This window comes from Dipodomys spectabilis, unplaced genomic scaffold (genome assembly GCF_019054845.1).
Source record: "Dipodomys spectabilis isolate Male_0828 unplaced genomic scaffold, ASM1905484v1 ptg000224l, whole genome shotgun sequence".
NCBI lineage: Eukaryota > Metazoa > Chordata > Mammalia > Rodentia > Heteromyidae > Dipodomys > Dipodomys spectabilis.
Window position 1 is genome coordinate 446,659 of NW_024870901.1, and position 27,858 is coordinate 474,516.

Sequence of the window (27,858 nt, forward strand, 5' to 3'; positions counted from 1 at the left end):
TTAAAGGGCAGGTTTTTACTGTGTGCAGTACCCAAGACTGGCCTTAAACTCAAATCCTTTTACTCCAACCTCCAATCACTTGGAATTACCAGCCTTTACCTCCACACCTGGTTCCTTGGATATTTTTTGTAAGAGTTATAATAGTTAAGAAGTAGTATCAAAGTAATTTTGAATTGCATTTCTCTAATGACTTCTGCTCACAAAGCATTAAGCTAGCACAGAAGTTGTATTAAATACAAATTTGTAAATCCACAGGCAATTTTCAGGGCTTTTTGGAAAACATGTCTATTCAGAACTTTTGTCCATTTTTAATCAAGTTTCTTGTTAATCTCATCTTTAATCTCTCTATAGAAAATCAATAATTAATTCAAGGTAGTAGAAAGGAAAAAAATTAAGCAGCTCCTAAAATTTTTAAATTTTTAATAATATGATATTGCTTAAATCATTTTCTGTAAACGCTTGAGACTACGTAACTCAATTTAGTTAGACCTTTTACAAGGCTATATATATTTTATTTATTTTACTTTGATTGTTCTTTCCAAAGCCTGTACGGTTAATTTCACTTGCTTTCTTTCAGTCTCATGTAGTACAGATTTCAAACTGAAGAATAAATGGAAGGAAGCAAACAAAAAATGCAGTTCCCCTCATCTGATGATGCCTCTACAAGAATGAGGAAAGTGTTCATCCTTCTAAGGACCTATGATAAAATATCAAAAAGTCATTTTATTCTTCTAGGTCTTCCTTATCTTTGCTATGTCACTTAAATGATGTAAAACACAATATACTGCTCAGATACTTTTATGTTTTATCAAGTTTGCACATTTTTATATGGATTTCACCTCAGTCTACAACATTCCTTCATTGTTCTGTCTCTGATATTTTTACACTATCACGACATAAGATAACCAGTTTGATTTACAGCATGAGAAGTTATCCACCTGGCTTCGTTGGAAGCTGAGCATGGTCAACAGATATTACTTCTGGTTGCTAACACTACATGTAATGGTTTCTGTACTACTTATCATATTCTATTTAGTATTTAAAAAAGAATGCTGGCTAAACTCAAAGGTCATTCATAGGTTTATGTTAAGTGTTTCACAAGTTTTATTCTCTTACTTCTTAAGATAACATTTGGTATAATGCTAATGTTATTACCATTGTAGTGTTGGGAAAAATTGTAGTAAAAAACTGTAAGTGCATGGCCCAAAGATACACACAGTGAGGAAGAAAATGAGTCAAAGTTTCCAAAAGTCTTTCAGCAATACCAAAAAGGTGGGTAAAATCTCTCCATTCTCTTATACTCTCAATTCAATATTCATATTTTCCAAGAAATAATAGCATAGCAAATATTTCCCATGGTGATTGTTTTCTGTCACATTTTGTCTTCAACACAGACTGTGTTGGTGACATTAGGTTATCATGCACAGAGCTGAGCTTACAAATTGAGGTCTGAAGACAGCCAAATTTCTTCTGTCCCACAGTTCCAGTTTCTTTTTTAAAAAGTACTAAAACTTTTAAATATCATCACTTACTATCTTTTAACAATCCCCAAACGAATTAAATTGACATATAATCACTCAAAAGGCTTTCAAATTCGGTGATGATAAAACAGGCCCCCATGAAGTAAATTTTCTTTTACTTTTAAAAAATTGTTCTAAAAGCCTTGTGCGGGCTGGTCACACCTATAATCCTATCTACTCTGAGTATTTGCTCAGGAGACTGAGATCTGTGGATAACACTTGGGAGCTAATCAGGGCCAAAAAAAAACTTCATGAAATTATTTTTCAAAATGTTTAATGAACTAGCAAAGAGCCAAGAATTGAGATGTAGCTTATATCGTAGCTCATCAATCTAGATAGGAAAGGCCTAGCAAGGCCTTGAAGCCCTGATTTAAATTCTGAGCATTCCAATATACATGCATGGTGTTCTCATGCACGTGCGTGTATGCTTGCGTGCTGCCGCACTCACACACACACACATTTATTCAAATTACCTTCATATCAGTGTTCTGAATTAATTTCTTTGTTAACAATATTATATGGGTAAAATAGAGGAAATAAACTCTTCCATCTAAGAACTTTTTAATATTTTTTTTATGGTAATAATACTGTGCAGAGGGGTCACATTTACATGAACAAGGAAACTAGTAAGTTTCCTAACAAGCATTTTTACCTCCTCCTTTATATTTCCCCTATCATCCCTTCCCTCCCACCTCCACAAGTACACTCCCCTCCCTCTTCCTTCCTCCACCTAAATTGTAAAGTTCATTTTTCAAAATAATGTCTTGTGCATCTCATTGTTACAATGGGTCAACCTGTATTGCTATTTGAGCATTTTTCCCTTCCCCTCCCCAAATTAGAGAAGCATACATACAAGATGTAAGTGTACCAACTTCAAATACAGAGAAAACAGGGGTTATAGTGTGGGGAGAAACATACAAAAAACAAAAAAATGACATCACACATTATAAGTACGTTAGAAACTAAAATAGCAAGAATCAAAAAACCACTTGTGTCCCTATCTTGGGGTTCAATTTCTTTAACATCATCTTATCTGGTTATATGCACATATCTTTTGAACTTTTCTGCTTATCCCAGACATACATTCGTTATTGAAAATAAGGGAAATCATGGGACCTATATTTCTTTGGACTTGGCTTACTTCACTCAATAAATTTTTTCCAAGTCTTTCCATTTCCTAACAAATTGGGCGATGTCATTCTTTCTGATGGAGGCAAAGAATTCCATTGTGTATATATAACACATTTTCTTGATCCATTCATCTAATGGGGGCATCTGTGTTGGTTCCATATCTTAGCTATCGTAAATAATGTTGCAATAACCATAGTTGTGCTGGTAGTTTTAGTATGGTCTTTTTTATGATCATTTGGATAAATCCCCAAAAGTGGGATTACTGTGTTATAGGGGAGTTTTATGTGGAGTCTTCTGAGGCACCTCCATACTGCTTTCCAAAGTAGTTGAACAAGTTTACCCTCCCACCAAGAATGCAGTACGGTTCCCTTGTGGCCACATACGTTTCAGCATCTGTTGCTGTAAAAATATGGAACGCTCCAAGACTTTGCATGTCATCCTTGCGCAGGGTGCATGCTAATCTTCTCTGTATCGTTCCAATGTTAGTGTATGTGATGCTAAATTGAGCACAGAACAGTTTTTATATATAAAGTATAATTTTTAATTGATTTTATTAAGCTAGGCAATTCAACAAAAAGTAAGTTCAAAAGAATTGTTGTGAAATTATAGAATCATGTATTTCTTACATAAGCACACATTTAAGAATAAAATCAAGATAGACATGCCAAAAACAAATTAATTCCAGATATTTGTAGTTCAAGAGATGTGTAGGAGGAGAAATTCAATTATTCTATACAAGGCACCTGTCAAAATGAACATTGCAGCAAGTGTTAAGGTTTGTTAAAAGTTTTAATGTTTTAAATATGCTGAATTTTGGGATTTTGCTTATATATGCCAAAAATAGGACTGTTTGGCAGGTATAAAACTTTTCTGTAAAGTATTTAAGATTTATGATAGCAGACATTAAGTACTAAGTATGTACATTTCAGAGTTTATGGAAACTTTATTAATGAGAAGTTGCAAAGTCTTTGTGTAAAGGAGCAGAGTGAAGAGTTTCGACTTTAACTACACAGTTTCTGTTAAAACTTTAGTGATTCCTTCTTTATTTGTTAGCAAGGAATAAATGATGATATAAGCCATAATGTACACATGTATGTTACTATTCACACACATACATATTCTCATGTATACATGCACTCATGGAGAAAGACACATAATTACAGCCAACACAAGTTTCACCAGTTGTTGAATATGCCTTAAAAGGAATAATTGGAACAATGTATGTTGAAGATGTATTTGTCCCTAAGAGTTCATTTTCCATTCTTATCTCTTAAAACTGGTAGTTTTAGAGAGATTTGACTTTCAAAATGCAGTACAAGTGATAGCAAGTCACTTGGAAACCTCAGTAAGTATAAGTCATATGGTGTCTTCCTGCTCCTCACGGAATGCTTACTCTTGTAGACATTCTCAACAACCAAAGTAGCAGGAGAATACCCTGGTAAAGAGTAAAGTTATAAGGCTTTAAATGGCATCCTTACTTGAGCTCTTTTTCCAACAACCAGCATGAATTCCTAGGCAGATGAGTGAGTCCTCAGAAAACTGGACTCTACGTATACATTTAACTAACCCATGCGAAAATTCCTAGGTGAGAAATGCTGACTGAGGTCTTGCTGATTTCCTGGCGAAGAAAATAAGAAAAAAAGAAAGTATTTTTAATGTTTTAAAGTTTGAGAATAATTTGTAACCTGTCAATAAATGTGTAGAACACAAATACCAACTGACAAAAAAATGATGGCATTTCATTTATGTGCTCTTGGACTTGGGCAGTGATTTTAGATGTGTCTACACAAGTAGAATCAGCATAAATCAAGACAGCATTTCTTCATTTAAGATATAAGGAAAGGATACTGGTTGACCCATTGTAACAATGAAATATACAAGACATTCTAACAGAGGATGGGTGAAGGGGGGAGGTGGAGAGGTGTGAAGGGAGGGGATGGTAGGGGAAAAACAAAGGAAGGGGTAACAATGCTCAATAAGAAATGTACTCATTACCTTACTTATGTAAATGTAACCCCTCTGTACAGTATTTATAATAAAAATATATGTTAAAAAGATACAAGGAAAACTTCTGTACTTATATGAAGTTGTATTTGTCACTCAATATAAGTAAGGTATTGGTTTTAGGACCACAGGCTTATTACTTTGGATACTCAAAATCTCTACATGAACACAGTATATTATTTACATCAGAATCTGCCCACAATCTGGCGCAGTATAATTGTTATGAGAATTTTTACTACATTCCATATTTGTAATGAAAACTAAAAGTATATGCAATATAAACAGATACAAATTTTTTCAGATAAATTTTGTATGCAGTTTGTGGATGGAATTTGGAGAGCAATTTTGAAAAGCACAAATTTTATCAAAAAGACCAGTCTGAAAATTGTAACAAGGAGCTAATACAGCATCATTGAATAGTATGGAACTCCAAGGAGAAGTACTTGAATTGAGATAATATCAGAAAGTGTAACAACCCAAGGTCTTTTTAGAAATGCAGCTGCTAGATTTCTCATGTAGAGCTTTCATAACAGTTTGTGAAGCACAAATCAGAACCTCACTGAAGTGTAGATGGTTTTCTCTCAAATTTCTGTCATGATCAGTCATTATTAATCAACATATAGCTAATCTTGAATAATCCTCTAATAAAATGTTGATGGAGTGTTTATATGCAAAAACCTAGGAAGGCTAACTTTTTCAATTAGGACAGTCTGTATTCTATGATCCAGCCGAGAGAAAACTAGGTAAGCATCCATTTACAACCTTCTGAATAATTCTGATTCTGCCCACATCACTTATCTATCCATACCTGTGCACGAGTGAAACAATTTTAAAAGAATTTATCATTTAAAATTTAAATTTATGGTTCCGGGAAGATAGCGAAGGAGAAGCTGGAAGCTTAACTAAGCCAAAGAATCACACCAAATGTGCCATCACAGTACAGAGAGTTAGGCCAGAGAGGGAAAATCCAGGCAAGTAGACAATCTGAGCACTTGCCAGCAGCCATGGTTGCAACTATGGCGGGGGCGGTGGCGGCTGTAACCACCATACCTGCAACACAGAGAGTCTAGGACAAAGGCGCCAGATGCAGCAGGTGAGAGGATTCTACTCAACACCAGCAAGAACTGACAAGGAGCAGACATCTTCATCCTTCATATCGCAGATCAGAGATCATCCAGGAACCAGACCCCTGTGTGAGTAGAAGCCTGATTTCCTCACTCCTTCTCAGGGAGCAGAGAAGGGAAGGCCACCCCTCTCTGCCCACTACCGGAGATCTCCATCTTTGATACTGGCAAAGGCCTGGCTGAGCAGCTATCTCCAACTCAGTCCTTGGATGAAAACAAACAGTCATTTAACAGGTCACAGGAACCTAACCTGACCTGCCAGGCTCAGCTCCACTCAGGGAAAATTCACCCATCCCGGGCCTGCACCAGCCCCAGGAGTGGCTTTCTTCATTGGGTAAACAGAGCCAGAGGCTGATCTTCCCTAGACAATCAATTGAAACTCAGTAACAATAAACCCTGAGAATGGCTGCTGGCTAGGCTCTGTGACTGCCTCAGAAGCTAGGCCTCAGAGAAAAGCTACTGTTTGCTGAAAGGCCTCAACTCTACCCAGAACCTAGCCCCATCACAGCATCTCCAAACTAGAAGAAACAGCTATCTTTTGTGATACTCAAAGCAGATCTCCCTCCCATTGAACTAGCCTGGGAGGAGGATGACAAAATCCTGGGTAAATCAAAGCATTTTTCTGCCTGTTCAAACAAACTGACTTAAGAAAACAACCAAGCTACAGGAAAATCAAATACCACAAGCAGACCAGAGACTCCAACAAGAGACTGGTTATGGACACAAGGGAGATACAGGATCATCCCTTCTCATCCCCAAAAGGCAACGAACTCTTTTTTGTCACCTTTTATTAAAATTGTTTTAACATTTTAATTTTTAATTTTTAACTTTAAAAAATTGTTTTCTATTAACTTTTTTTCTTCCTCTTATAATTTTTATTTTACAGGTATACGTGTTTGTGTGTGTGTGTGTGCTTTTTTTCCATTTTTGTTTACCACTACTGACCTTTTGATCCTTTTTTCCCTTCTTTCTCATTCTTTTCACTTTTTTTTCTCTTTCGTTCTTCTTTGCGTGATTTAGTCGCATTTCTGCTCATTCTCAGATATACCTGTAGTCGATTATTAGACCTTATCCCCGATTGTATACACACTTAATCCAGAAATTTATTACTGAATTCAAAACCTCTTAGATTTAACTTCTTTAATAGCTGTACTACCTCTATATACCTATATAAAATTTTAAGCATTTTTATTTTTTGACGTCTCCTTTCTATCCCTCCCCTTCTCTTATCATATTCCCATCCTTCTCTGAATATTAAGTTCTTAATCTGCATAATTTTAAGTGTTTCACTTTTTAATTTTTATTTTACTATTTTTCCTTGTCTTTTTTTTCTCTTTCTTTTTTCCCCCGTTGTCTACTATCATTCTATCGAATCTATTTCCTACTTTGAGATTAGGACTAAGTTAGCTCTCCCTCTATCTTTCCACATCCCTCTATTCCTATTTATACCCACATCTCTCACTAAACCTAATAATTTCTGGTTTGCCAAATTCTTCTTTGCGGTTCATAGCCTATTAATACATAGTTGGTTGATGTTGAAAATGTATCTGTTGAACTAGATTATATCTGCAGGCTTTTGTAACATTTATTTATTTTTATTGTGGAAATACTGTACAGAGCGGTTACAATTACATGGGCAAAATATTTGCTGCCTTCAGGAGTCACACCTTGCCTGTAAAAACAAACACATTTTCAATGTTAAAGGCTGGAACAAAATCTACCAAGCAAACGGCTCCCATAAACAGGCTGGAGTTGCAATCCTAATATCAGATAAAATAGACTTCAAATTAAAATTTGTGAGAAGAGATAAAGAAAGTTGCTACATACTTAATCAAGGGATCTCTCCTTCACTAGGATCTGCAGGCTTTTGACTGTGCAACTACAGACTTTGTTGATGCTTCCCTTAAGATAGTTTTCTAGCACAAAATTGGTGTTACTCTCATGCCAAATGGGCAGAATAAGCCGGAAAAACACAAGAAAAATGGCAAGTCCAGGTATCTCAACTCCCACTCATGATAATCAGTGGACAGAACAGATAATGAATAATCCAGAGGAGAGCTTCCAAAAAGCTCTAAAAACACTAATGGTAAACATGGTAAATAAAAAGATTGAAAACCTTCAAAGGACTCTGTGTGAGCATGATATATAGAGAGAGGAGGCAAACAAATGTCAAAACAGGAAGCTCATAGGTGTGAGGAAGTTACTCAAAGATAGATAAAAGAATTGCATGAGCAGCTTGTGAACACTCAAATAGAAATAAAGGAATTGTGTGAGTAGGCTCAGATTAGTCAAAGAGAACTACAGGAATTGCATGAACGTGAGAAAGCTGATCAAAGAGTAATACAGGAATTTCAAGAGCAGAATGAGCATAGACAAAGTTCACTAGAGGCATTCATGGAATCCATAAACAGAGAGCTGAAAGAAGTCAGGGAGTCCACAAAGGGAATGCTGAATGGATCCCAACAGAAGTAATGGGAGTCCAAGGAAACCATAACTAATCAACGAAGTGATTTGAGAATAAACACTTGACACTAAATTAAGGAAGTAAAGAATTTCATACAAGATCTAAAACAAAGATCCAACAAAGAATTAGAAGCCATAAAAGCCGACCAACTAGAAGGAAAAGAAAAAAAAAAGTAGAAAGTCTCGATAGTAGGATAGGCCATGCAGAAGATTGAATCCTGAGGATTGAAGACAGCCTAGATATTATAGAGAAAGAATATACAACCATCAAAGACAAATCCAAGAAATATGATAGATCTATTCAACATTCAAGCCTCGGAAGACCCCACTAGAAGGCCTAATCTGAGGATAATGGGTGTAGAGGAGCACCTAGAGCCACAAGTCAATGGTCTAGGAAATTTGTTTAACAGGCTCCTAGCAGAGAACTTCCCAAACATGCAAAAAGATAGGTCTATTCAGATACAAGAAGCTTTTAGAACTCCCAATAGACTAGACCAGAAGAGGATATCTCATTGTCACATTATAATACTCACAGGATCAATTCAGAACAAGGAAAAGATCCTTAAAGTTGTCATGGAGCAAAGATCAAACACCTATAAAAGGAACTAGAATCACCTCAGATTTCTCAGCAGAAATAATCAAAGCAAGAAGAGCCTAGAATGATGTAATCTATGCCCTAAAGACAAACAACTATCAACCAAGAATACTTTACCCAGCTATACTCTCCTTAATAATCGGAGGTCAAATAAAACCCTTCCATAGCAAAGAAAAATTGAAACAATATATCTCCACCAAACCAGCCCTACAAAAGAATCTTAAAGATGTCCTACAGAGAGAAAACCAACAAGACCACAATAAAGGCCAAGAAATATCACCCAAACTGAGAATCCAAGAACCATAGGAAGAACACAGGTGCCACAGCCCTGAAGTAGTTGGATAAAATGGCAGGAACTCCCAAATACCTCTCAGTTCTATCTCTCAACATTAACGGACTTAACTCACCAATTAAGCGACAGTCTGTCTACTTGGATTAAAAAGCAAGATCCTTTTATCTGCTGGCTTCAGGAGTCACATCTTGCCCACAAAAACAAACACATTTTCAATTTTAAAGGCTTAAACAAAATCTACCAAGCAAACGGCTCCCATAAACAGGATGGAGTTGCAATCCTAATATCAGATAAAATAGACTTTTAATTAAAATTAGTGAAAAGGTTGGTACATACTAATTAAGGGATCACTCTTTCAGGAGGATATTACAATTCTAAATATCTATTTGCCAAACAGCAGAGCACCCTAATTCGTCCAAGAAACTCTACTTTCCCTCAAATCCCACATAGATCCATAAACATTAATTGTTGGGGACTTTAACACACAACTTTCCCCACTAGATAAATGAACTTCACAAAAACTCAACAGAGAAACCGCAGATATAAACAACTGCACAGACCAACTAGATTTAACCCACATCTACTGAATATTTCACCCAGCAGCATTAGACAATACATTTTTCTCAGCAGCACATGGAACATTTTCCAAAATAGACCACATTTTAGGCCACAAAGCAAATGTCCAAATTCAGAAACATTGAAGTTATACCTTGCATTCTATCAGACCACAAGGGAATATATTTAGAACTCAACACCAAAAGCAACCAAAGAAAGTCTTGTAACACATGGATCCTGAACAACACACTGCTGAATCACGAGTGGGTCATGGAAGAGATTAGAAAGGAAATTCAAATGTTCATGATATTCAACAAAACTGAACACACCAATTACTAGCTCCTCTGGGACACAGCAAACACAGTATTCAGAGGTAAGTTTATAGCTCTGAGCTCCTACATCAACAAATTGGAGAGATCTGAAAACAACAATTTAATGAGACATCTGAACCTCCTTGAAAAAAAGCAGCAAGATAAACCCAAATCCAGTAGACAGAAAGAAATAATTAAAATTAAATCAGAATTAAATTAATTAGAATGCAAAAAAAAAACTATAGAAAGAATCAACAAAACTAAGAGTTGGTTCTTTGAAAAAATTAACAAAATTGACAGACCCTTAGCAAATCTTATCAGAAAAAGAAGAGAACACACCCAAATAAACTCAGAGATGAGAATGGAAACATCATCACAGAAACAACTAATATTCAGAACATTATAAGGGAATCCTTCTGAAACCTGTATACTAATAAGTTTGAGAACTTGGCAGAAATGGACCTTATTCTAGAAAACACTGACATGCCGAAACTAAGCCAAGATGAGTCAAACTATCTTAAATGGCCTATATCAAGCACTGAAATAGAAACAGCAATAAGAGACCTCCAATCTAAGAAAAGCCCAGGACCAAATGGTTTTACAGCGGAATTCTATTAAGCCTTCAAAGCAGACATAACAACAATACTCCTCCAACTCTTCAATGAAACTGAAAAAGGAAGTTCACTACTGAACTCATTCTATGAGGCCATCATAACACACATCCCAAAACCAGGAAGGGACTCATCAAGGAAAGAGAACTATAGATCCATTTCTTTGATTAACTTTGATGCATAACTTCTCAACAAAATTTTGGCCAATCGACTTCAACAATTCATCCAAAAAATCATACACCACGATCAAACAGGATTCATTTCAGGGATGCAAAGCTGGTTTAAGATACACAAATCAATTAATATAATTTATCACATCAACAGAAGCAAGAATAAGAACCACATGGTTATCTCAATAGATGCAGAAAAAGCAATTGACAAGATCCAACATCCTTTTTATGAAGTTTCTGGAAAAATGAGGAATCCATGGAACATTCCTCAATACATTAAAGGTTTTATATGACAAACCTATAGCCAGCATTATACTTAATGGTAAAAAACTAAAGCTATTTCCTCTTAACTCAGGAATGAGACAGGATGCCCACTCTCTCCACTTCTCTTCAATCTAGTATTGGAATGCCTAAATACAGTAATAAGCAAGTATAAGAAGGATCCTTATAGGGAAAGAAGAAGTAAAACTCTCCCTTTTTGCAGATGACATGATCTTGTATTTAAAGAATTGCACAGAGTCCACTCCAAAATTACTCAAGCTGATTCAAAACTCTGGCAAAGTAGCATGGTATAAAATTAACACTCAAAAATCAATGGATTTTTCTGTATGCCAACAATAAGAAAAGTGTGGCTGAAATTAGGAAAGTAACTCCATTTGTAATAGCCCCACAAAAAATAAAATACCTAGGATTTAACTTAACCAAAAAAGTGAAGGACCTCTATGATGAAAACTTTAAAAAACTGAAAAAGGAAATCAAAACTGAACTTAGAAAGTGGCAAAAACTCCCATGCTCCTGGATTGGGAAAGATCAACATAGTGAAAAAGGCAATACTTCCCAAGGCTATCTACAAATTCAATGCGATATCTATCAATATTCTAACCTCATTCTTCAAGGAAATAGAAGAGGCAATCAAAAAATTCATATGGAACAATAAAAGACCCTGAATAGCAAAAATGATCCTTAACAGAAAGAACAGAGCTGGAGGAATATCAATACCAAATTCAAATTCAACTACAAAGCCATAGTAATCAAAACAGTTTGGTACTGACACAAGAACAGACCTCAGGACCAATGGAATAGAATTGAAACCCAGAAATGAACCTACAGACCTATAGCCATCTAATCTTCGGTAAGGGAGCTAAAAAATAGAATGGAAGAAAGATAGCCTCTTCAGTAAATGGTGCTGGCAAAATTGGTTAACAACTTGTAGAACACTAAAGCTAGATCCTTATATATCACCCTGTACCAGAATCAACTCTAAATAGATCTAAGACCTTGGAGTCAAAGCAGATACTCTGAAAACATTAAAGATTGGAATAGGAGAAACCCTCGGTCTTGTTGGCACAGGCCGAAATTTTCTTAATAGAGACCCAGAAACACAACAAATCAAAGAATGGTTGGACAAATGGGATTGCATAAAATTGCAGAGCTTCTGCATGGAAAAGGACATAGCTAGCAAGATCAATAGAAAGCCCACAGATTAGGAGAAGATCTTCACTAGCCATAAAAGGGACAAGGGTCTCATATCTAAAATATACATGTAACTCAAAAATTTAAATCCCCCAACAAATCTTCAAAGAAACAACTGCCCAAAAATAAGTGGGCTAAAGACTTAAAGAGAAACTTCTCTGAAGAGGAAAGAAGGATGGCCAATAGACACATGAAAAAATGCTCAACCTCCCTAGTCATAAAAGAAATGCAAATCAAAACAACATTGAGATACCACCTCACCCCAGTTAGAATGGCTATAATCAAGAACTCTAATAACACCAGATGCTGGAGGGGATGTGGACAGAACGGAACATTACTGTATTGTGGATGGGAGTATAAACTTGTTCAAGCAGTTTGGAAATCAGTATTGAGGTTCCTCAAAAGTCTCCACATAGAGCTCCCCTATGACCCAGAATCCCACTTTGGGTATTTACCCAAATGTTCACATACAAGGCCACAGTAGAGCTTCCAGCACAACTATGTTTATTGCATCATTATTTACCATAGCTAATATATGGAACCAACCCAGATGCCCCTTAGTAGATGAGTAGATCAAGAAAATGTGGTATATATACACACTGGAATTCTATGCCTCCATCAGAAAGCATGACATTGGCTCCATTTGTTAGGAAATGGAAAGATGGAAAAAATATATTAAGTGACGTAAGCCAGGCCCAAAGAGACATTAGTGCCATGATTTCCCTTATTTGCAATAACTAGTATGTGTCTGAGACAAACAGAAACTGTCAGACAAGTTGATGTTAGGGAAATGAGCCCTAAGCTATATATTCAAATGTTTTTCCCTTTCATGTGATTGTTTCTAACACATTTATAAGAATATTTCTTTTTTGCTTTGTGTGTCCCTCCCCCACTGTACAAACCCTGCTTTCACTGAACTTGTTGTTATAATTTGAGGAAGGGAAGGGAAAAAAACAAATCGTTTATATAATAGGGATACAGTTGGACCATTAAAACAATGAGATGTACAAGTCATTATGTCGAAAACAAACTTTAAAATTTTGGTGGGGGGAGGACTGGGTGGGGAGCGGGGAGAGGACGGGAAGTTATGGGAAGGGGAAACAAAGGAGGAGGCTACAATGCTTGATAGGAAATATACTCATTATCTTGTCCATGTAATTGAAACCCCTTTGTACAGTATTTTCACAACAACAACAAAAAAATAAATTTAAATATGGAATGAAATTAGTTCCAATAATGCATTGCATTTAGGTATTTAGAAATAACTGAGAAACTTAAAGGTGCATATGATTTTTTTATTGGAAATGAAGGGAAATTGGAATTTGGTTCTCTACATTTTAAGCAATTTGCTTAAAAGAATAGGCAAAATAAAATTTATATTTGCAGCAGACTTCACACATTAAATTTTGTATATTGAAAGGGAAATAAGCCTCAACAATATGTCAATTCTCTCTTCTTATTTATCTCTAAAGGTTTATGCTTCTGGTCTCTGAATATTAAAACTTCAAAAAAATTATGTTTAGCTAGTTGTGCAAAGGGGTTTTGCTTCATCATGTCAGTGTTGAATAGAGTGTGTGTGCATTTCAATATACAGTGCATTTTTCTTCCTTCCCTTACCCCAACCCCACCTATCCCTTCATGTTTCCTACTTATATTCTGACATGTGTACATTGAATGGTATGACTGTATTAGTCCACCATTTCCCTCTCCATTCTTTTACCCTACTCCCTTTTAGCCCAGATCTCCTTTTAAGACTTGTTTCAACTTCATGGTATTTTGTTAAATATCTCTACTTTGGCATTTGGCTATGGGCTTGCCACATCCTCTTTTCCATGTTTGACATACATAAATGAGTATATTTCTCCACATTTCTAATCTCAGATTGGCTAAGATAGATCTTCTTTACTATTCACCTTCTGTCCTAAATTTAGAATTGGACTTTCAGGGCCATCCAATAGAGCATTTTTATTCTCTACTCACTGAAGATGGAAGGGAAATAATTTCCATGCTGTCAGCATTATGTTATCCATCATGAATTCCCATCGCTTATCACTTCAGCAGTCATATTTTCTGCATTATATTCACACAGTATAAGTGAATATCAAGGGTAATTTACCTAGTATTAGACGTTTAGGGACAATCTTCAATTTCTGATGATAGAGGCAGGAATCAGTTTCAATTTTCAGATTCCACTATGTAGTGAGCTGTGTAGTCTTCTAAATTTTCGATAAATTTCGAGTTACTTTTTGTTAATAATTTAAAAAGTTTTATTTCAGTATTTGAAATGCTGCTCCAATTATTTTAAAAGTTTCACAATAAGTTAGACTGAACTTTTTCCTCCCATGTTCCCCACTAGTTCAGGTTAATTCTCCTTTTACTTTATATTTTGAGAGACCAAGGGATGAGGGTAAACAGAGAGATGATCATTACTCACATATCTCCTTCTTCTCCTGTTTCTGCTGTTCTTGTTGAGAGGAAGACTGGAGCAGGGAACAAGAGTGAAGCTTGACTTCACCATACAAGGGAGCATTCCTGGCATGTCAATTATTGTTTCTCAGAATCACTTAAATTGCTTACTCTTGCCTTCTCTCTGACAGTAACCTAACTGTGACTTCCTTGGTGCAGAAGGAAGCACACTAACAGGTTATTACCTGTAAATTGGTATTTTATATCTCAGCTTACTACTACCAAAAATAAAAAGCTTTGGCTACATAAATGCAAAGGTACTGATTGTCCAACAAAACCTTAGTGAAGAGTAGACAATTCTACTCAGCTACGCCCTCCTCTTGTATCCTTCCTTCCACTCCCCTCCCCTCTTTTAATCTCCCTTCCTTTCTTCTTTCTTTGTGTCTCTCTCCTGCATATTCATGTCTATATTCTCTCTTTTTCCCTTCCAGTAGCAAGTGCTTTGGTTTATCAGACAACACATAAATAATTGAACAAATATTTTTTCTCCTCTTTTTGTGATTTTTTTATTCTTAAGAAGTGAGTTCTAGCACAGCACCAGTGGCTTACATCTAGATAGTCGGTAGGTTCAAATTTGACAATTGAAATTCGAAGCTATTCCAAGTGGATAAACCTAAGAGATTCTTTTCTCCACTTGTGGTAAATGGAAGAAGTGAAGGTGTGGCTCAGGTGGTATAGAGCAAACATTGAGAATTAAAGCCCAGATAGAGCTCAAGGCCAGGAGTTCAAATCCCAGTACCAGCACAATATTAAAAAAAAATGAGTCCTTTGTCTTTGAAAAGGGATATTTCTCCAAAAATTCATACAAAGGACAGTTTCCAAGGTCCAAGACTCTTTCTAAGGCTCTTTCACATCTTAAACTGATTCCTCTGCTTGATTCATATTAAGGAAAATAGAAGTCACTCTTCATATTAAAAAGTATGCACATTACTGAACAGTTCTTACCACTTTTAATGTAAAGGAAGCATGAGAGAAGAATTCATCTCACTTGGGTGAGTTAGGTTTGATCCACTGACAGACTTTTGCAAGTAAATGAGGGTCTGTTTACATGTAAAGAAGTCTATATAGATGCTTTCTAGGAGAGAGAACAAGCTACCTGTTTCCAAGTTTGAATCAGATTAAATTTATTCCTATGAAATGGTAAAGAGAAGCTCATCTCATACAACATTATGCAGACAGCAATTTCAAAAATATTGAAAACCCATGTCTATGTTTTGAACAGCTAAGTTTTCACAAACAAAAAACAGTTTACTGAACCAAGAAAATATAAGTTAGAGCAATAGGAACTATGTGAAATATAGTTAATGGCTGAGTGATATGTGTAAAAGAGTTCTGTAATCACAACTAAACTATAAATTTTTTCATCATGTCCCTAACAAGAATCTCTAAGATAGGCCTTGCTAAATCTGTCATAGAGGGCGGTGTTTATGCAATTGTCAGGTTTGTTTAGGGTCCAATATCTCCCACAGTCACTTGGGTTTCAAACTGCTCACACCACATGCAGTGTATGGAAACACATGCTGTCTTGCTAGGCACCTAAGGAATTTTTGTGCCACTGTGAATAGGTATTGTTTTCTTCTTGTAATTATACCTGTCAGCGTGAAGTCCTTTCATGATAAGAATAATAGTTTCTGTATCTTTTGTTCCACTAACAAATCTCAGATATAAGTATAGTCGGGTGCCCATGGCTCATGCTTATAATCCTAGCTACTCAGGAGGCTGAGATCTGAGGATCACAGTTCAATGCCAGCTCAGGCAGGAAATTCCATGAAATTCTTTTCTCCAATAAACTACCAGAAAACTGGAAGTGGCGCTAGGTCTCAAGCGGTAGAGCTCTTGCCTTGAGCAGAAGAGCACTTGGACAGCACCTAAGCCCAGAGTTCAAGCCTCACGACTGACCAAAAAAAAAATCTATCTATCTATCTATCTATCTATCTATCTATCTATCTATCTATCTATCTATCTATCTATCTATCTATCTGTCTCTGTCTGTCTGTCTGTCTGTCTGTCTGTCTGTCTGTCTGTCTATGTATCTATGATGAGATGAATTACATTTAAATATAAATCAATATTTGTGATACACATTTAAAATATAAGTAAATATATGATGTATTTATAACATATACATATATTTACATATATAAGATCATATTATATCTGTACATTTATAAATATAATTGTAATTTATATCCAAAGAGTACATCTGAAGATTTTGGGGAAAATGTAGAGTGTCTAAAGGCTTACTACTGACCCACCATACTTTCAATCATTTTTTCCACTTATTGCAATGTCTGGGTTACTAAGACTGAATGATTATGAAACAGAGTTGTTGTTTTAATTCTTACGATTTTGGATTAGAAACAGCTACTTACTTGGTATAAAACCTACCAAAATGTGATCTTGAAATCACACTCCACAAACTGGACATATATATCAATTTGGCAACTTACAGGTCTTAAACTTTTATTTGAATCCTGTATATCACATACATTCAGTTTCCTTCGAGTCAGCTACATGTACAAACATGCCTAGATTTTCATGCTCACATACATCCCCATACTCACATTACATACTAAATGTAACATTGTAATAAAAAATAATATATATACTGAAAAAGAACACCTTTGCAAATGTAATTAAATTTTATTTTTAAACACTATGCATTATTGAAATACTGATGAAAGAGCAGTGGAGAGATGTTTCAAATAGTAGATTGCCTGCCTAAAGAGCATGTTTCTTATTCCAAACATCATTATTTTCATCCTTCCTTCTCCCACATAAAAAAGCATAAATAACTACAGAATTAACTGCATGTTCCTTAATCACTCATTGAAGAGAGAAACTGTTATATATATATATATATATATATATATATATATATATATATACACACAATGATATATTATTTAGCCACACACAATTATGAAATCACATCATCTTCAAGAAAATAGAATTGGAAACCTTCATATTAAAGCAATTAGTGATACTATGAAAAACAATTATTAGATTTCTCATATGCAAATGCTAGACCAAGAAAATAAAATGAATGACCCAGGTGTAAAAGATGGAACTGATTAAGTTTGGAAAAAAGTAAGAGAGGAGATGAAGAGAAATATTGTGGAGTAAATATGTTCAAATATTTCATAAGTTCGTATGATGACATAATAAAATATAAGTATAAAAATAGGATAATGAAATTAATAAAAGGAATAAAATTTAACAAACTACATTATGTGGATATATGTGTATAACACAATAAAATACTTTTGTGAAATTGATATTTGCTAAAAAAAAAGTAAAATTCATTCCAGTTGTTACAGATTCATAGGTTAATTTCCATTTTTAGCTGAGATATTTCCCTGATAAAGTAGAAGGAGAAATTGGTTTTGCTCATTTAGAAGGACAATCTTGTCCAATTAGCATTAAAGTATTCTAGATAATTACTGTCAATGTGAAATTGTTCAAGTTATTATATTAGAATATTTCCAATTGACTCTTCAAAATATTACCCTATAGGTATACACATTTTGCTACTAATTGAATATCTTTCTACTCAATTACTATATACCATTTTCTGAATGAAGTTTGGTAAACGTAACTAGGATATATTATACCTGACCAGGAAATCAATTATTCAAACAGTTTTTATCAAAAATGCCTATAACGAAATAAAGATATAAATCCAAATTATGTATATTTGAAGACAATACTTGCTTAGTCCTCGTCTCGTATTCTTCATTCCCTTCTTGAGAATAATACACATTGTAAGGGAATGCTTAACATGTTTCAGAGAAATAGATTGACTTTAGTCAAATGAGTTACTCTATGCTTCATTTTGGTTTACTTTATATCCAGAAGAGCTAAATTCTTACCTTATGATTTTCCTTAGATTTTATACTCAGGTTTAACCTCTGATGGGTGACAGATAAAGGTATAAACATTTTTTAACAGTGGCTAAATTTAGGCTGAGGAATCTAGGTACAACTTTACTCATGCAGATAGGCCTGATCAGTCATGAGACCACAATATCAAAATGTTAACATATGCTTCCTGAAATCATCTTATGAGATTTTGTGTATTATAAACAGAGGTTATTAGAATTTATTTTGTAAACAACATCATTTCATGGGTTAGGAGCTGAATTGAGATATTATATCCAGAACAAAATTTAAGGAGGCATCCAAAATTAGTTACCAAGATATAAATCATTTAACACAACGTTTTAAAAATGCAAGACAAAGGAAATAATTTATGAAAAAAGCCAACGTTTAAAATAAATACAGAATCAGTATGACTGATTTTTCTTTTTATCCCAGTTGCAATACAGATTGCATGATGACTTTTCTAGTTATATGTTTAGCTAGGTCTTGATATTTAGTTGAAGAAGTTATGTTCTTTCATATATTCATTTGTCAGATCAAAGAGGAAATGAATTCCATGCCAGAGTCAATATCAATAATAATGTTACTGATGTATTCTACTACTTTGCCAGTTTCAAATCAGCTCGAGTAACTTCGGTCTTCTTTGGATCTAACTAATTAGGTATACAATTTAGTCAGTACTGGATTTAGACCACCATTTATTAAAGTATTATTTTCCAGAAACTACTACTATTCTCTCTTTTCATGAGATTTTTAATTTCATTTATATAATGTGCTGATGTTTTCCTTTAGATAATCCACATTCAGTCTTCTAAAAACTGTATAATTTGGAGTATTTTTAAATTATGTACACTCATGTACACTGCTCAGATTCTATTATTTGAAAATTTTGTTCTTGTTAAGTCAGTAGTATTTAGTTCTCATTATGGATATTTTGGAATTACTAATTGCATTTCAGAAATTTTAAGAATGTTATGATTTTTGTGATTTCATACTGTAGCATTTTTTCTTTTAAGTATGTGCAGATCTTTCTTTACATACAGTTACATTTGTTTTAAACAATTTGATCCATTCAAGGGATTTTCTATATTAGGTTGATCCAGATGAATTTAATTACAAAGTAACACAACCTTATTTCTGAGAGACAGTTATACTTATAGCTCTACTTAAATTTACATGTGTTTGAAAGTTTTGTAGTTTAAAAAATAAACTGGGCACAACATGTTTTTGTTCCTGGGGAAGTTCCAATTTGTTGGTTGTTTTTCCAGCTGTGATGACTTCAAAATATGTGTGCATTTTATTTCAATTGTTTTGTGCCTATATACAAAAAGAATCAGTGATTTAGAACTTTTCCAAATAGAATTCAAGGAGAGACACTTGAAGTTTTGTGACAACTGGGAAAAGGGGGTTTCTTAGTGTAGTGGTTAGCAGAATAACAGAGATATTGATGAGATTTGAATTCTGCCACTTCCTGCCTCACTATTTCCAATGGTATTACTTCAACGTACTTAGTGGAAAGAAAATAATTTTGTCTGTATGAATTCACAATTTTTGGTTTAATTGGGCCACACTATAAATTCATATTTGATTTTACCTCTAAAATCTTTTCTCCTTAGTTTAAAACCACAGATGTGAATTTATAATGTAAAATAGCACCTAGAATTTATATGAAATGGTCCAAACTATTTGGAATGTTATGAATATAGTGTGTGAGATAGTATGTAATAATTGATTTTGGAGAAAGTCAATTACAGTGGATTTTTGTGAAATACTGAGTAATAGAATTATATTTGATTCTATAAAAAATTCACGGTTACATCTAAAAATAACTCAGTTATAAGCTAATTCTGAAAAAATAAGATTGTTTACTGGAAAAAGCTAAAAGTTTCAATAAACTTGCTTTTTAAAAATTGACTTGGATCTGGACTTTGATGGCTCATGCCTGTAATCCTCGCTACTCAGGAGTCTGAGATATGAGGATAGTGGTTGAAAGCCAGCCTGGGCAGAAAAGTCTGTGAGACTCTTATCTCCAATAAACCACCTTAAAACCAGAAATGGCACTGTGGCTCAGATGGTACAGTGGTAGCCTTGAGATGAAGAGCTGATGCACAGTGCCCAGGCACAGAGTTCAAGGCACACAACCAACAAAAAAAATTGGCATGGAGTTTTACTATATTATTTCATGATTTTTTAATGAGTGGTTGTTCAGTGAAAATGTCATTCTTTTTTATATTTTGTGTTGGCATAAAATGAGCCTAGTGTTGTCTTAAATTAATAAAAAAAATTCTTATTCTATGACTGCATACATTTTGTGGGTAATGGTTAAAACCAAGTTGCCTCTTTAAAATAAAATATTTATATCATTCCCCCAAAAAGAGGAACAAAATAAAATATATGCCAGAAACTTACTCTGTAAATCTTCATGGACTAATAGCCTGTCAGTTTGTTTTAACTTTTAATAAAAAATTAAAGTAATACTGGATAATATGAATCCATTTAAATTTCTTCATCCTTGTCATTTAAGATTCACTTTAAAAAGAAGTTCAACAGGTGAGTGTTTTTTCCTTACTTTTCCAAAGAAATGATCATTTCCTCATTATAGTGTATAGCACAATATACCCAGAAAGCATTTCTTAAAGAAAAAGTTTTTTTCCCATTCTTTGGTTTGCTTCAGTCTGTATTTAAACTGCATACCACAGCTTACCCACCCTATTTTCTGTCTTTTCATTTGAAACATTTCAAAAGTTTTCCTTCCCTGGTGTGTCAGCCAGCAAAGTTTTACAAAACAGCACGCTTTCATTCATTGTGCTTTCCAAAATATATCTCACAAATGCAAACAATGAAACCATCTGAAACATCTGTGGACTTTTCTACTTATAGTGGAAAAATCACTTTCCATACTCCTTAGAACCAGCTGTTTACAGGCATTAATTGCTGCCAGTTCCATGCTTTAGAACAGCTGCATTTGACAATGGCACACACGGTAATTTGTTTACCACATCTGGTTTGTTTTCAGGAAGGATTGTGTTCATAGAAGATGGTAATAGATGAGTTTTGAAATTATGTAGTTTAATAGGGCTCTGAGTTGTGGATATAGAACATCCATTTCAGTGACTAAATTTAAATTAAATCCTATAAAGTATATTCCTTCAATTTTCTGGGTAAAGTGTTCTACAGTCTAGGTATTTTTAAGGAAATATTATATGTTGTTTCTTTGGTGACAACGTAATTGAAGGACTTAAAATTTTATATACCATGGCCATCTTAAATGCAGTAGATGTACTTGGGTTGGCACCCAAAACTTTTGGTAAGTAAGGTAAGTGCTCTACCACTGAGCCACCTTCCCAGCCCTTCATGCATGCAAAACTTTTGGGACAGCATTAATGTTTGAATCTTGGATAGGATTTGATTGGGAATTGTGGCAGACCTTCATAGTATAAGAAGAAAAACGAAAGGCCATACTAATATTTTTTTTGGGTCCGGTTGTGGGGCCTGAACTCTGGGCCTGGGCATTGTCACTCAGCTATTCAGATCAAGGTTAGCGCTCTACCACTTGAGCCACAGCGCCAGTTTTTTCTTTTTGTTTATGTGGTGCTGAGGAAGCGAACCAAGGGCCTCATGCACGCAAGGCAAGGGCTCCACAACTAAGACACTTTCCCAGCCCCTCTAATACTTTTCTCTGCTACATTGTTACATTAGTTTATTCAACACACACATACACACATACAAACATACAGATACACACATTTGTATTATAAAGACCCACTCCGTCTGCAAGAAAATATTTTAATAGGAATTCCATAAAATATTTAGTCTGCTGAGTTATGATTAGAATTTACAGAAATATCTAATTGCTTCTTCCCCTGGACAAGTCATTATCATTTGTGAAGGTGTTGCCAATTGAATTTAGAATGCCCCAGAAAGATCTATGAGTTAAAGAAAAGTGACTTTCTATTTCCTCCCAGAATGTGGAGAATATCTGAATAGTTCTGGAGATTAAGTTCTTCAGTGTGAAAGCTATGAGAACATAGACTCTCAACTACTTTATTATTTTATCTTTTAATCAGTCTAGGTTAAAAAAAATTTTCTCTTTGACATACTCCCCACCTTGCCATTGTCTTCTCACAGGCTCCCAAAGCAATAAAACCAACTGAACATATACTGAAACCTTCAAACTTGGAAATCTGAATAAGCATTTCTGTTTAATAAGTAGACAACATCACTTATTATGGTAGGTTATAAAGCTAACACATAAGTCTAGTCTTTCTAACAATGTAGAGTATATTAAATTATGTTTCATTATAAAATATCTAACTCCATGTTTTATTTCATATTTTTGTTTCTGTTGATCCCAGGGCTTAAACTCAGGGCCTGGATGGTGTTTTTGTGTTCTAAGCCAGTGCTTGACATACAATCTGAACTGGAACTCCATTTGCCCTGGTGGTTAATTGGAGATAAGAATCTAATGAACTTTCTTATGCAGGTTGGATTTGAACTGTGATCTTCAGATCTTAGCCTCTTAACTAGCTAAGATTACATCCTTGAGCCACCAGTGCCTACCCATGTTGCATATTTTGTGTAATTCAAATTTTCAGCATTGTATAGATGCTCCTAGTACAATAAAAAAAAAAAAAACAACAACCTAGTTTTCACTGTATTTGATGTTGGTATAATTTGTGGAGGGGAAGGGAAAAACCAAATTGTTTAAATAGGGATACAGGTCGACCCAGTGCAACAATGAGATGTACAAGATGTTATGTAGAAAAATGAAATTTACAACTTTGGCTCAAGATGGGAGAGAGGGTCGGGAAGGGGAGATGGAAAGGGATGATAAAGGGATAGAAAGGAGGAGGTAACAATGCTTGATGAGAAATATACTCATTACATTGTCCCTGTAATTGTAACCCCTTTGTATGGTATTTTCACAAAAAAACTTAAAACATAATAAGGATATTTGTAAAGTATATAATGAAGGAAGAATTTTCATCCTTTACAAAATCTATGCTAAACTATCTATATTTTACTGTACCTTTCCTGCAACCATTTTGATATAGTTTAATACCTGTCACTCCAAGTTTCTCTATATTCTACTGGAGATTTAATTTTTCGTGTATGAATGTATATGCATATGTATATGTATATGTATATATCTATCTATCTGTATATGTTCCAATGTGGATCATCAAACTTGAAACTGCTTTTTTTTGGCTGTTCAGCAGTTAACCTGGTCGGCTCAATCTGTGACAATATCTGTGCTCATTCTGATCATTCCTTTATTTACCAAACCACCAGCCTTTAAAATCAGCTTTATTTCCAGAGATGATTACCAATCAGTCCAACCAATATACACCCAGAGGGTTTTAATAAAACAAGCTTTAAGGAAGGAAGATAACATGAAATGACAACTACAAAATTTCTACAGAGACCTGACATCTTTCACATTTCTGCCTTCCTCCTGATACTTAAGCAAGAATTGACTAACACTATAAATAATACTGCAATTATAACTTAAAGATCAGTGTTTTTTCGAACCTGAAGCCTTCTTTCCATGATTTTTGACATAAACTTTTGTGAGACTTTTTTTTATTGTGATGGCATTCCATCCAAAACAAAGCCATGTATATCAAGAAAGCCAATGGTTTCAACTCAGAGTACTAAACAAAAGAGGGAGAAAATTAAGGTTAGCTATATATGTTAAGCACAAATATAGGCAATACCAAGATATTTTGAAATTGTATACTTTACTGAATAAAGTGGCTCAAATCTATAATATTATCTACTTGGAAAACAGAACTTAGAGAATTCCAGTTCCAGGCAAAATGTTTTGTGCTTGTGTTAGGAGGACCTCAGTCCAAGCAGGCCCAGGCATAGTGATACTACCTCAAAATAAGCAATCAAATTATAATCTGCAGGTATGGTAGTGTCAGAGATGCTGTTTCACAAGTATAGGTTTTGAGTTCAATTTTCCAATAGCACTGGGAATTTAAATGTGGCATGTCTAAGGTCAAGACTTCATACTTGTCTTACAAGCTCTAATAAAACCTTTACCTCTTTTGCTACTTTTTAAAAGTATAACCATAACTTCCATGTCCCAAACAAATAATTTCATATTAGAGATTTTCTTCTATCTATTAAGTAATATGTTATGTCCCACTGAAATCAGACTAAAGATAAAAAACCCATTGTTTTACAAAGTGATTGCATATGGGGAAACAGAATCTCAAAGGTAGCATTTAAGTTGAAGTCTACTCCAAAAGAAGCAGAATGCCTTGAATATGCCAATGAAAGAGGAATCAGAAGCCAACTCTAATCTTGGAGTTCTAATTCCACCAACTCAGAGACAATGTATTTACAATATTAATGCTACCCAATCTGTGGTAGTTTATTATTGCAATTACTAGCAAACATGTGGAAGCTATAAGACACGAAAAGTCATTGACACTTCGGATCCAAGACTCATCTCTATAATCCTAGTGATTAAGAAGTACGAGACTTAGGGGATAATGGTTTTCAGGCTAGTAGGAAATTCATGAGGTTCTATCTCCAATTAACTACAAAAATTTCTGGGCTGGGGCATGGTTCTAATAGTAGACTGACCACTGTTAGCAAAAAACAATAAAACAAAAAAACTGAGAGCATGATGTATGTTCAAGCCCCAAACTGGCAGAAAGAAAAAGTCCATAGAAGAATACTATGAGAAGAATTATGAATAGGACAGCAGAACTAAAAGAAATAAACTTATTGATATAAACAAACCTTCTCATTGTGAAATATGGCACAAACTGTAATATTTAGGGTTTACCTTCCTATACAGTAGAAATAAATGGCATTTTTACTTGACGAAACTAAAATATAAAACTGTATGCAATAAATAATCACATTACTTTTATCTTTCCATAATTTAACTTGTTTTACTAAATATTTCTCGAATAGTGTAGCTTTTGAAAATCAATAAATGTTGTATTTTCATATATGATTACATATCCTTCCAATTACTTTTATCTGCTGTCATTAATGAAGTATAACTAATAGAATTAAGTATATACCCTGAGGGAAATAAGATACTTCCTTCTAAATACAGACTTGGAGGCACTCACACAGTCACACACGCACACATATATATTTACCACTCTGACTCAGGTTAGATTCCTGACATTGGGTGTCAGCAGTGATCTAATAATCAAATTTTCCAGCCCAGACATTAAATGCATTCATAATTCCACACAGACAAAAACACCAGATCATTCAAAATAATGAGAATATTTAACAGAACCAACCAGCGCTGAGCCATCTACTCCCTGATTTCATTCATTCATGATGATGCATTTTTCATATCATAATTAAAAATATTTTTGTCTCTGATTAGCAGAAAAAATATGCTATCTTATAATAGAAATTGTAGGTAAAATTACTTGTAATCTTTAATAGATCTTATCAAAGACTTCTGTTTCCTTCTTGCAGAGTGTTTCGGGCATTTTGCCCTAATGTCTATAATTAAATTACAAAGGACATGCCATATACCTTAATTCACTTTTCCTAAAGGTTATGCTATGGAGTTGAATCTGATTTGTTTGCTTATTCTAAATTAAATATTCTCAACAACTTGCAATTATTGTTTATGTTACTCCTAATCCATTTGAAATATCAAATAGAACTGGAAATTCCCCTCGGCAATGATTTGTGAATGTCATTAATGGTTGTGGAGGGATGAAGGATTGAATTATCTAGAATGCATTAAAAATGGCACTGTTATTCAAAGGGCTGATCATTTAGTCAGCTTTTAAAGTGTGGTGTTCTTATTTCATCTAAGAAGATAACACTATGATTTCCATCACATTCTTGCCTGCAGAGAAGTAGAATTATTTCCTTTGTACAGTTGATGTCCAGCTGCGACTTTAGTGAAACCTACAAACAACTGCACAGGTGTATTAGCTGCTCTAGATTTTGAAATTTTCTTCCTGTAGCCCTTGTGATTTGAGTCCAGATTCATGGGAGAGTCACATAATCCACAGTAACAAAGCACCACAATATACAAAGACCACGTGCAAAATGAGGTTCAATTTTTTCTTTGTTGTTTCCTTTTTTTATTGATTGTCTTTTAAGGAGCTAAGGGTGTATATTTCTCATTATTTTTGATGTGACTTAAATAAATTTTCCAGATTTTTCAAATAAAATAAAGAGATATAAAAGAGACCTATTTAGTCACAAAATACAGCTAACCATTTGAGTGATTTTTTTTATTCTAATCCTGTTCTCAGTTATCTTCAAATAACGTTGAGATGAGCCTAGCATATGTGTAAATTGACATGTATAAAGCACACAGAATTCTGGAATCTTTGGACTGTGATTTCTATATAACTTCACTTAGAAAAGAAAATTATCACTTGGTTCATGTCTGAAGTAATCTACTTAAAACAAGTTTTATTAATTTTATTAATAGATGTCATAATCTATGGTACTGATGCATTGCATAAGTATTTGATTCCTTATGTCCACTGAATTAACATTACATTTATTTTCCTTTTTACACATGAAATAATGACATTCGTGAGGATAAAACATGACTTTTTTTTAATTTTGGTTGCCAAAAGGGAATTATTAGACATTTGGAACATCTAAATATGAACTTTCAAATTTCACTAGGACTTGAATTGTGTTACTTACAACTTTAATATTAAAATAAAAAGCATTACTAATAGAAAGCAATATTATGTTATTACACCTTAATCCCTGAATTGACTTCATGATAAAAAACAATTAGATTTATATAACAACATATACATACTCAAATGAACTATGAGATACAGAAACAGAAAACTTCTTTTTTGTTTTGTGTTTGTAGTTGTTTATAGTTTGTGATAATTCTGTCTTTTTTACCTTATGCCTGGTATATTCATTGTGTGTCTTCAGGAAGGTGAGGGGTGGGCACAGAGCTTTAGGGAAAAGAGTGAAAAATTGCAGCAGTGGAGTTCATTGAACATTGATGAAAGTGAACTATTTAACACATGGGTGGGGACAGAAGGGTGGGACTGGAACAAGTGAGGGAACTGAAGACATTTCACAAAAGGAAATGTACTCATTACCTGATCCTTGTAATTAGAATCCATCTATAAATCACCTTAATAATAACAACAGAGAATTTTTTAAAGTCAAACAGAATGTTGCTTGTTAGAATTCTAGATTTTTTTGTTCACTGGTTTGAGCTTGTTGAGTCTATCTCTGAAAATAGCTACATTGACATTCATTGGGTGAATTTTTGAGC

General features: G+C 34.3%; 1 non-coding gene across 1 annotated transcript; it reads right to left on the bottom strand.

Annotated features, from left to right (window-relative positions):
• Positions 1-3,054: 3,054 nt before the first annotated feature.
• Positions 3,055-3,161, bottom strand: LOC122123163. Its single transcript, XR_006150331.1, has one exon. It is a non-coding gene; the product is annotated as a U6 spliceosomal RNA (small nuclear RNA).
• Between the last annotated feature and the right edge of the window lie 24,697 nt (positions 3,162-27,858).